Source organism: Sipha flava, unplaced genomic scaffold (genome assembly GCF_003268045.1).
Source record: "Sipha flava isolate LNK unplaced genomic scaffold, YSA_version1 129_pilon_pilon, whole genome shotgun sequence".
In the NCBI taxonomy this organism is placed as follows: Eukaryota; Metazoa; Arthropoda; class Insecta; order Hemiptera; family Aphididae; genus Sipha; species Sipha flava.
The window spans coordinates 14,787-22,700 of NW_020271755.1; the positions used below are offsets into that span (position 1 = coordinate 14,787).

Sequence of the window (7,914 nt, forward strand, 5' to 3'; positions counted from 1 at the left end):
AAACGTCGTCGTGCGTACACGGTACTGTTGACATTTTGGACGTGTCGTGGTCGGCAGCCGTCGCCGCGTCAAGTGCGTAACAACACTCTCGAGATGGACGCGCGCGCGCGGCTTGCAAACACGCGGCCAAAGATCGGTCGGTGGCGGGGGCACGCGTCCCCTCGCGCGCGCAACACTTGTGTACAACGCGGAATAGGTGATCGCGACGGCGGCGGTGGTTACGTATGGGTTATATACGTTATACGGACACTGCTGCTGCTGCCGCTGGTAGGTGGTAGGTGTACCCGCGACTCGGTGTTAGGAACCGTAAACACTCGACCCGGCCGTGCACGGTGGTTGTAGTGCATTACAATACACGCGCGGCGTCGTACACCCACCGTCGCCATTCGACGACGCGCGCACGCGCACCACCGCAAGCCGCTTACCTGGCCGGCGCATACCTGGTGGTGATGTTTGTCGCGCGAGTGCGTGCGTACGCGTTTTATACGGTCGGACGACGCGGTTTCTCATCACTCCTACCCACCAACGCGCGTGCCAGAACCAATCCGCCGCCGTGCCGCAGCCTCCTTCGACCGCGCGCGCGCTCTTCAGTCCGTGTCCGCGACCCGATCCGTCGGTGCGTCGTCCATACGTCCCCGACGAATTTTAACAAAAAACCGCGTCGTCGTGATAATTATCGTTTTCGTTCTCTCTCTCTCTCTCTCTCTCTCTCTCTCTCGGGTGTCTACCGTCGTCGTTCGGTAAATCCAAAAAGTATTCGATAGTTTTGTGCGGATTGTTTTTCTCTACTATCGAATTTCGCGCGACCGACGGCCGCAGCGGTGCTTAACTCGTCTGATAAATCGACGTGTATTATAATATACATACCACACATGCATGTATAATACAGGAGGTAAGTCCATTTTTATACTACCGTACATGATCGTGGAATCATATACATATATTACGAACAGATAGACGTGATCACAAATACACTATTGGGTTTTCCGCAGCATTGGGTTTAAAAACGCTAAAACACTTTCACGCACCGCGAGTATGTATTACAATATTCCCTTGTCGCGCTCTTCTACTTACGCGTTTACGACCAATTTTTCTCTCTCTCTCTCTTCGGAAACCATGTGTCTATTATCTACCGATTTAGAAGCACCATCTCGACAAGTGCGTACAACCAGGTGGTCGTGATTTTCGCACTGCGTGTCGTACGTATGAATATTATGTACGCTGTAATATAAACGATTACAGGCGGGCACCACTTCAAACGTCTCGCTATCATGCTCGCTTTCATGTGTGATAGTATTAATGATACGATATGATACTCGTTCGAGTGTTTTCGTGGCAATATAATTCTTCGATGTTATAGGTCGATGACGCGTTTTAGTCGTTTCTCCGATTACATTTTGTTATTTCGGAAAACTGCTGTATATGCGACGTCGTTTTTGGTCGGGTACGCTCGAGTGTATATGGTTATGATTGAAATCTGTTGGCGCACCGCAGTAACATAAGTACGTCCAAACTCATAATCCGAAAATATATTTTAAACCAACTGCTCGTTGTACACTGGTTCGTTCGTTATTCATATACTTCGCATATCTATATTATATTCTTTTTCCAGGACTGTTATTAAATATTTACATAAGTGTATTTGCGTTTTCTTACTGTAATTATATTTCACAATGTCGATACTCATATACACGCGCACGCGTGCGTGGATACATGTACACACACGCACATGTTGTTTCTTCCAAAAAACATTGTAGGCGTTTTGTGGAGGTAGCATACACCATTACAATATACTTGTATAATAAACACTCGCGCACGGCCTATTTGGTACGACCCGCAGATGTACACGTATAAACCGTCGAGTATTATATTATCTGCACTCAAGATGTATGTTTGTTGTTTTCTTCTTCATGTCACCAAATTCAGAATATTTTCAAACGTTAGGATTTACTTATATCATACTGTTACGGAAAACATAAAGTGGGCGTTTTCCAAACATTATCCGCATATGCCGCAACGTCTTATACTGCCGTTAAAGTCTCCAGATCACTTGTGTACTGCAGACCTAGACATACATTATATAAACTTCCATAGTTCCAAACAAATTTGCTCTTGAATCGTGATAGAAATAATAATATAATCAAATATATATATATATATATATATATATATATATCATGCAATAATAATCAAACTATATAAACTATAATACATAGCATTGAACTAAGAATAAAACAAAGTAACACATTATATATACACTTGTATAATAATGTAGTAACATACTAGTTGGTCCAATCTATTATCATCATGATACTTTCGTTCTAACTGTGCAGATTATTATTGCTAAGACATTGATATAAAACGACTATAACGATTCATATTGTATGCTTTCTGCATATAAATGGGCTCATTATAACATCCAAAAGCTATTTTTTAGCTTACATTGTGTAAAGGTTTATTTATTCACTAACCACAATTTTGAAAATGGATTGTTGTGAGTAAATACTTGTTTATTTCCCGACGGCCGGAAGAACTTGTGGTAAAACACTGCCCAAGCTTTGAGATGCATGTACCTAAGTGTTTTCTTTTTAAAATATATATATATTCTTTTTATGAAGGGAACAGTGGCCTATACTTTTAAACTACAAACACAATGCCAGTCGTTACTATTATTGTTATAAATAACAATAACACGTGACAAGTGCGTATACGTGTGTGTATGTGTGCAAGTGCGGGGGTAGGAGCCATGATATACCGGTTCCATTGTCCTATCTTGCAAGGTTCGGTTTTTTTCTCTCCTTCTCTGTTTCTCCTCTGGTGCAACCACCCCCTTCTAGGTGTACATTGTTGACCTATACAATAGTCTTCTTGATCTTGGATTTCTATACACACGCTCATATACAATCATATATATAATTTATATACATTATATATGAAATACATAAACACGCTGTTCATATATCTTATGCGTGTATCAGTTCAGAAGCTGACTGGCGGCTACATGGAGCTGAGGCACGGTTTGGCCATAAACCATGATACGGAGAACAGATAGATATTAACTTATTGGGGTTATAATGATCGTTCATCGTACACTTGTATTTTAAATAATTGAGCAGAATACTATATTTAAATAAAAATTGTTTCTTTAAATTTTTACTTATTTTTGTTTCTAATATTTTTACATTTAATTTTCTTGTGAATATAACCGTATATATATATATACTTATATGATGTAAGACCCTTTTTCTCGCGGGTATTTACCTCTCGGCACTAATAATCGAAACCTGCTGCACACAATAGAAATAAAATGTGCAAGTATGAAGAAGGGGGGTTTAGTAGGTATTGTTGACTGGCGCCAAAATACCTATCCCCTGTCATACATGAGGGTCACAGATACATCTTTTACACCTGTTGTGCGACTTGGGAGAGAGAAAATCCAGTACTGAAATTAAATTACTATCATGCTATTACTTGGTAACCGCCCACGAACACTTCGTGATCACACGGTCCAGATAGTGCTTATTAACCAACAGTATAATAAATATTAATTTTTTGTGGTGTGTCGATATAAAATTCTGTCTTAATTTCTTATAACAAAACTTTTTTGATCTAGTTGGTGTTTAATGGACCATTTGAAATAACGATTTTTTTTTTTTTTTTTACGTATAGTATAATATTTCGTGTACAAAATACTAATAAATGTATGCAATATATATACAAAAATATATTAATCAACTAGGTGTTAGTGGTAAAAAACCAGTTGTAGCCAAAGTCGATGAATAGATATCAAACGACCTATTGTTTAAATTATATCGATCGTATCTTAAATGCTACATATGTATTGTATAGTACATAATTATTTTTGTTTTAAAATACTATGTTGGTAATTGCAATAACTTTACTAAGACTTATAATAGAACAATTTATTTAGTTAAATTATTTAAAATTATATTCCTACCAGGAGAATGTAGACATGTTTTTAGACGGAGAATTGTGATAACGTTATTAAATATTGGTGTAGGAAGAAATAGAAACATCCCACTTATATGCGGGCATTAACTAGGTCAGGAGAGGGCAGTAATAGGCTGATGTGATCATATGTTAAGAAAATATCAAAACATTTAACTATAGTACTATGTCAGTATAGGTAGCAACATAATATAGTTTATAACCATAAAAAATATGTTCTAAAAATATTATTTTAAACAGTATATACAGTTAAACTTTTATTGTAAACAAAATAAACTTATTGGTTTATTTATCGATTTCTCAGTACAAATTTATTTAAAAATTTTTTTCGAATAATTTTCATATTTGTAGTCATGAGATAATCAAAAAAATAAATGACAGCTGTAGAGGTCATAGTGGTCCCCTAAGTCGTTGTACATAAACGTTCACGCAAATTTATCACGACTGCATTCTTCTTACCTCATAGAAAGAAAATGTGAAATTTTTTTGATACGAAAAATAAACCATACGGTCATCATTCGTTAAAGTATATGCATGCACGATAAGTTTACCACAAATACCAATAACGCGATAATAAATCAGCTAAAACTCATTAAAAGAGGAATTTATTTTAATAATAATATATTTATATATTATTATTTATGATCTTGGCGATTTGGCTTATAGTTTTAACTTTAAATTTCAAAGAAATATTTTATGTTTATAAAATAATGCAAATAACCAATATATTTTTAAATGGGGAATATTACAAATAAAGTTTTTATTTTGAGAACGAATTACACATGTATTTCTTTTATGTACGAGTATTTTTATTATCAGTTGAATATAAAACTCATTTCAAAAGTTTAATAAAATTATTAAACAATAAAAAAATTCTCATTATCCTTATGACCAAACGCTAGTAGATAATAAAATACGAAAATCCAAGAATGCTTCTTACGCAAGTTATTCGACCGGTTTAATACATACCAATCATAAAAAAAGAATATTGGCATGCATTTGTCAATTATTCCTTTTTTGTATTTTGAATTTTTCTTCCCTCCAATGCATTTCAGTTCTTCCAAAATGTAATTCTAACTTTTGTTCAATATTTAGGAATATTATAAACGACAATTAAAATACAATTTAAAAAGGTCTGAGGGAAGTGTTTTCATATGGGTCAGAATGTTGAAATTCCGGTTCCTATACCCCCTACCCTTTTTCAGACTAATAGAAATTAGTCTTTGTTTACAGCCCATAAGACAAAAGCCGACTCAAAAGAATTGGTATAAAGAACAACTTCAAATATTCTATAGGCGATTATCTCCGCCGAATTCTCGGAGACAAATAAAATTGCTCTTACATTTTTTTTACTCTTCCTTTCTGAAGTTTCTGCCGACCGATTAAACATTAAATTTTTTATTTCAATGTGTACAATGAGTTCTTATAAAAATGTGTTCAAAACGTTTATTTTTTTTATTTATGGAAACATGCACTTTAATTTTAAATATCAATGAAAATAATAAATTTGTGACAGTATATTAATGACAATATATTAAATAAAAATGACGAATTATTTTAATCCTAAATAATTATAATATAGTTGATTACAAGGCATATATTAATGATATTCTACAATAAATAAATAAAAATATATTAACTTAAGTGATATATTCAAAAAAAGTATTCTTATCGTATATACATTTTTAATATTTTGTCTTGAAAATTTATTAAAATTACATTATATATAAAAACGTAAGACTTACTATTATTTGAAATAAACGTCAATTTATTGATACATATATCATTACACTAAACATATAATGTAACTTGTATAATAAATAATACATGATACTATGACTAGTGACATATATGTAACATACTTTTTGAAGTTATAATTTTTAGTTCATTTAAACCTCATATTTTATTTTTAAAATGGTAGTAATATTTTTTATTTTATTGCTTCTCGCATACGTTTATAAAATTTGTTAATGCAACATTTAATGAAATATGGTTGAATGTATGATCGAAATAATCGACTACAAGGAAGAAGAAAAAGAAGCAATTTGTACAAAATTAAAAATATAATAATACAATTTTAATCTCAGGTATAATAATTATTATTATTAGGTTTATTCTAAAATGTAATTCCAATAATACAAAACGCTGTATGTTGTTTTTGCTTTTTTCTTCATTTAATTAACCAGAAATATTACAAATATATTCATGTATTTGTTGTATATCTTTAAATTAATAATGTTCAGATTTTTAAACGACGCATGAGAAAGAGATATAAAAATATTTACTTATAATTTGTTCTGAAAATGAAAATTTTAGGAATTAACATGGGTTTATGAAGTAAAAGAAAAATATGGGGATTTTTTCAAGGAGTCGGTTCCCAGCGGGAGACTGTTACTTGTTGATTACCAGAAAACACGAACTGCAGGCATGAAACCTACCGTGAACAGCACACGGCAAGCAATAAATCGAATCGATAAATCACAAACACGTACACCTGTCGAAATCTTCATTTACTGTTGGTCATTCGAGCCCCCGATATAACATACTATATTTTTCTTTCTAAACGAACTTTGAATACCACAACTAATCTAATAAATTATTTTATATTCAGATGGTGAAAACGTTAACGCTTATTACAACTCAAATGTTTCGCTTTACATTTATTTGTCTCAATATGGAAATACCTTTACAGTGATGAAAAAACAGAAATTCTGACATAATAAATTGGTGGTGAAATTTCAAAGATTTTCGGTTTTTGGGTAGGGCTTAGTTCTATACGTGTCATTTTATTATTTTCAAATGTTTCATGGAAAAAGATAGTAATCAGTACTCATCCCGCTGACCTTAAGGGTAATCTGATTTAACCATCTATAAATGTATTTCAACCCCAAACAGCAAATATTGTACAAAGAATTTCTTACTCAACTAACACGATAATATTTTCCGTATTGGAAATAGATCAAAGTAGGTATATAGTATTTAATAGGTATAGCTTGTAGCCATTGTCTGGTTCACCCACAGAAATTTGCAAAAAAAAAAATGTAACCAAGGTAGCCAGCCTGCACTTAACGTTCCATTTTACACACGTATTATAATTCTTTAACACATTCTCTAAATTTCATCAAACCATATTTTATTGTCATTAGATATGCAGACAAAAAAATCTTACACATTCTTCGTAGCCATGTCGAAGTAGGTAAGTTTTCTTAGGTTTAATAAATACTTTATAATTATACGTAATCGAAACTATGTTCGTAAAAAATGCATATGATCAGGTTATTAATTATGTACACACACACATACCATACATACGTAGGTAATAAACATATATCATCGTTCTTTGTTCCGTGTACATCAATTCTTGCGAGTAATATAATCGACGATGATATTCGAATACCTTCGCGCGGCACTCAAGATCATTATTAAAGACGCGTGAGAAATTAAAATGTTTTGGAGCTAGTTTTGACACGATACATATATACGTTCGCAGTATAAATATGGCTATATATTATATCATACATTATAATATATATATGGAGAGTCATAGAGAAATATGACTGACGTGAAACAATTGGATACGCCGATCGCGCACTGTACCTTTCATTAAATTTTCGGTGTTCTCCCTTTTAAAACAGGATCGTCTCGTCAGTTATGTATATAGTGTAGATATTTTACACATGTTAACACATACATACATATATATATATATATATATATATATATTTAAACCGCGGGATGACCTTTCGACCGCGGTGATTTTAATAACCGTCTCTCCAACGATTTCACATCGGAAAGCAATCAATTATATTTGACGAATATCTTTTCACGATCGGTCGGCGAGACTCGTCTTATAATACACCATTGGACGTTGAATAATAATAATAAAATAATGATGATGATAATAATAATAATAATAATAATAATAATAATAATAATAATAATAAT

The 7,914-nt window shown here is 33.2% G+C and overlaps 1 protein-coding gene across 2 annotated transcripts in view; it reads left to right on the plus strand.

Annotated features, from left to right (window-relative positions):
- The first annotated feature begins 453 nt into the window (after positions 1–453).
- LOC112694441 (epidermal growth factor receptor) overlaps positions 454–7,914 on the plus strand; it is a 31,136-nt gene continuing 23,675 nt past the window's right edge. The window contains exon 1 of one of the 2 annotated variants that reach the window (XM_025569904.1): positions 454–892. The gene's annotated coding sequence lies outside the window, so the exon portion shown is untranslated. The remainder of the gene's footprint in view (positions 893–7,914) is intronic. The other variant, XM_025569903.1, reaches the window with a different exon arrangement.